General features: G+C 40.0%; 1 long non-coding RNA gene across 1 annotated transcript in view; it reads right to left on the reverse strand.

Moving 5' to 3' along the window:
• LOC101856141 overlaps positions 1-182 on the reverse strand; it is a 1438-nt gene extending 1256 nt beyond the window's left edge. The window contains exon 1 of the long non-coding RNA XR_220053.3: positions 44-182. This is a non-coding gene — a long non-coding RNA (uncharacterized LOC101856141). The remainder of the gene's footprint in view (positions 1-43) is intronic.
• Positions 183-4565: the final 4383 nt, after the last annotated feature.

Raw genomic sequence — 4565 nt, forward strand, 5'->3', positions numbered from 1 at the left:
TGGGGGGGGGGACTTTACGTATCCTTTTTGCTATAACACTGACCTGTGTCCACTAAAACCTCGTACAGAAAGCCATGCCGGTGATGAGCGCCATGATGGGGTCCGGGTGCTCGGGTGGGGGCGTGCAGTGGAGTCCTTTCCCACAGCGACCTGACCTGATACCGCAGAAATCTCCCTCCGTCCTGGAGACAGAAAGTCCATTTATAACATTGGTTTAATCTCTTTTTATGCTAAGATAAGATAAGATAACATAACAAAACATAACATAACATAAGATTAACTTTCATTTACTACCTGACATCGTTACATTGTTCTGGTGTTACACTACACACACATAAACACACACACACTCACTCACACACACACACACACACGCGCGCACACACACACACACACACACACACACACACACACCAGCATACACACATAAACCCGATCATTAATAAGGTAGCCTAACTGTTCCTTTGCTCAATCATCAATAAGTTTGTTTTTTGTTGTTGTTGTTGTTGTTTCGTTTGTTGTTGTTGTTTTCGGAAAGGGGGGGGAGGTAGCAATAATAGAATAACTTAGTTGTTTTGTTCAAAAGCGGCATCAACATAGATCGGTGGGCAATTGATCAGTAATTGGCACCATGCCCTGGTTCGAATCCCCAGAGCGCCGTTTTTAGAGTTGGATAGTTTCTTTAGAGATTTTTTTTTTAATTCTCCATCCACTTGACTCAGACAAAAAGACATATCTTAGTTGACCTGGCAGTGTTAATTAGACCAGCTGAACAGATACCGTACCAGAATCTCGAACTACAAGTACGCAGATTGGTCATAAGAACACATCAGATTTCTCTGCATCCTTTTTTTCTCTTCTTTTCCGGGGGAGGAGGGGGGGGGTGTTGATGTTTTAGGTTTTGTTCTTTTTGTTTGTTGTTGTAATTTTTATTGGGGTTTTGTGAAATTTTTTCTTGAGGGGGGGGGGGTACAAGGTCAACCTCGTAGCTGTCCATGATAAGTATGTGCTCGATGTTTAGAAATCATGCCTCACTCCACAAAATATGAGTGTGAATGGGAAGAGGAGAGGGGGGAGGGGAGGTCTCATTTTGAAAGAATGCTCCGTTTAAAGATGTGAACAGTGGGTGGTTGGCGGGTGCTCTGGTGTGGTTTGCTCCTTCTTTCCTATTTAGCATCTATCGTCCTTATTTCCCCTTCTTCTCTTTTATATTTGTTACTCTCTTGTAACACCTCTAATCTTCTGGCGCTCACATGACCTTATGCAGTTGCGAGCGCCGTAAAACCTCTACTAAAAAATATAAAAAAAAACGTGAACAACTTGTTGGACACTACACTGGGATCAATAATTACAGAGTAAAGACGCTACCCGTATTTTTTGTTTTGTTTTGTTTTGTTTTCCGTAGATCTAAGTGTTTTTACACCCCTTTCGTTACAGTTTAGATAATTTAGAAGACGGGCTTCAACTCTGCCAGTCAGAATCAACTCGGGCTGAATGGGATACATCGTCCCAGCATTGTCGCCTCTATCTTATCTTATACTAATAGTTGCATCTATGACGAATTTCAAAGAGGTCAAGACGGCATATTCATCTACTGCACCTTAAGCTAAACATGCAGGAGTGCAGAGAAAATAATTGTACCTAGCGACCTTTTGAATAGGGAAGACCCTCACAGAATAGAAACCAGTCATAGTGATGTGAAAGTAAATCCCTTCGCCTTGCAAACAAAAGATATGAGTTCGATTTCCCTGTGGGGAAATCCTTTTTGTCGACTCTTCATCTCTCTGCTGGAATGCTGAATCCCATTCGTTTCCCGATTAGTCCTACCTGACAGAGTCGAATGAGCCAGTTTCCTAAATGGGTCCACGCTGGGCTTTTAAGGGTTTGGAGATTTACAATCAACGCAATAATAATCATGTATGAAAATAGACAGATGAAACAATAGATTGCAACAGTGTCCAACCAAGTTTGTGTCAAGCGCATGGGGTAAGCAGTGCAAAGTCGTCAGGAAGGCTGAAAAAGGAAAAGACGTCTTGTTACAATAAGTAAGCAGCAGCTACAGGAAACAATTTTCGTAAATAGGAGCGCTGTCTGTGAGTAAAACCCCCAATTCTGTTTAACCCCGCCTGCTTTTTCCTTTCACTCGTAGTTTTTCGCGTTCCTACTATTTTATGTTGTCTCACTTCATTTCCGCCTCTTTTAATAATTAAAGATAAATGTGACCTTTCCTTTTATTTTAAAATAGAAAGACTATTTTCTGTTTTCTTGAACCAGGCAACCTAATTACTCATCTCGACCTTGAAAGCTTTTGTGTGAGCGTTCTTCGAATTACAAGTTTTTTGTGTCTTGTGGCATGTTGGTTTAAATCTTGACATATGATCAGTTAATGGGGCTGACTTAAGCTGGATCGCGTTGCTAAAAATATATAAAAATGTTGTGGCGTGCTAAATTTAAGCAATTATGTTACTTGGTTACGTTTGAAACTGCTGGCTATTTAATGTTATAGTAGCAACTTATTTTTGTTTATAAAATCGCTCGAGGTGCGTTTACAAGCTAAATTCACTTGATTTTTTTTTATTTCACCAGGCCTATTTTGGTCCTTTTGGGGGACGAGATTAGCTGGCATAAAGCATGGTCTTCTTGCCATCCTTTTCATGGCAGCACCTAAGTTTGCAACCTTAACGGGGTTAACACCTTCATATCGCCCACCTACATATTGTATAAGGAAATCGAGGAAACAGACATTTTTCCATCGGTTTGGCAATTTTAATTGAATTTCTGTTTTTTGGATCAACACCTTTCTTGTTCATATAAAAATACATTTCCATGCGAATTTTACTGAAAAACGTTGATTTAATGCACGCAATATAACATACATTTTCAGTTTTCAAGGATTCTCAAGTTATTGAAGCTACCAAATTGTGACGGCCATTTTCTTGCAAATTTTACCTTTGATATCAGGCGACCCCCCACCCTGAATCACAAATATCTCGATTACGATAAAGACAGATGCGTTTGGTTTTTCTTCATCGAAAGCTTGATAAATGAATGAGATGATTCCAATAAGACCACACGCCCAAAAATTGACGATCGCCTGATTCCACCGTGTCGTGACTCAAAAGGTACCTATCACTACCCGGGTGATCCCCAGCATCCACCAAAACTACAAAATTAAATGATCCACCAGAGGTCGATATCGCCCAGGTTGACAAGCACTGGTAAAAAGGAAAACTTACTCCTCCTTCACATATCTTTCCGGTGTGAAGATCGGACTGTAAATAAGTATTTACACTAATTTACAGTCATACAGTCATGATCTTTCACTGAAAATTATGTGAGAGAGAAAGATCTGTGGCCAAGCGAAAGAAAAAAAGCCGATTTTAGAAAAATGTGGCATACGGGTTTCATGAACAGCATTTCACATATTCTATTTTTGCCTAAATTAAACTTGAGAACGGAAATCGCTGCGCCCGTTTTTTGGAATTACTGAACTCAAAAAGAACAGTTGCTAGAAACAGGAGGGTGAAAAAAAGCTAAGATGTTTCGAAAGACCACAGTTACGTTTTGTCATCTAATTCCTGGCAGCGTTTTTCTTCTATTTCTTCTTTTCACAAACTTCCATTTTCATTTTTTTTTTACATATCCATGTACGTAAAAAGTATTTTCATTTACGTCAAAAGATGTGCATGTAAAATCCCTTGTCTTGACCTTTATACGCCTCCTGTGGGTGCAGCTACAAAATGAAAAGAGCAAATTTGCTGCTGCGGAGATTCTGTCTCCCCATAATCTTGTTGAGTTCAAAGCAGAGCAAAAACATGATTTTTAGAAATAGTCGAAGTCCAATTTTCTACTAACTTCTCCCACTGAGCGCCATTTGGCAAAACGGTGGTCTATTTACGTTTATTTTTTTTCGGGCGGGATAGCTATTTATTTGAAAGTACCTCCCACGGCGCAAATAATTGAAATTAGACCTCGCTTCAAGCCTTGCACTTGTCAATTTTTGCAGCACAGCAGGTTGTCGACTTTAAAATAGTGGCGAGTGGCGGGTTTCTGACGTACGAGGAAGGAACCATGTCTTCTTTTTCCTGTGCATTCCAAAGAACTAAATCGCGTCTAAATCCATGTCAGACTCTGGGTGGCATCAAGAATTGTTTCGTTTTGATTGTTTGGAGTTCATATAAAGGTCAAGGCAGTCTTTTTCTTTCATTTTTTTTCTTTCACTGTTACTAGATCAACTTTGTTCCGAAGAATTGAAATATACGATACATACTCTGAGTTTTATATATCTGCGTGCCGGTAACCTTTGAGGCGTGTTGCATATGTGACCATGTGTGAGAAGGACAAGGAGTGAGTGTATGAGAGAGAGAGAGAGAGAGAGAGAGAGAGAGAGAGAGAGAGAGAGAGAGAAAGGGAGAAAGAGAGAGAGAGAAAGGGAGAAAGAGAGGGAGAGAGATGGGGTAGGGAATGTGTTAGTATGTGCGTCTGTTTGTGTTTATCATGTATGAAATATTGTGTGATGTTAAAAGAAAGAAACATGGCGGAGAAGGTGTTAGGAGTGTCTTCAT

Source organism: Aplysia californica, unplaced genomic scaffold (assembly GCF_000002075.1).
Source record: "Aplysia californica isolate F4 #8 unplaced genomic scaffold, AplCal3.0 scaffold00005, whole genome shotgun sequence".
In the NCBI taxonomy this organism is placed as follows: domain Eukaryota; kingdom Metazoa; phylum Mollusca; class Gastropoda; order Aplysiida; family Aplysiidae; genus Aplysia; species Aplysia californica.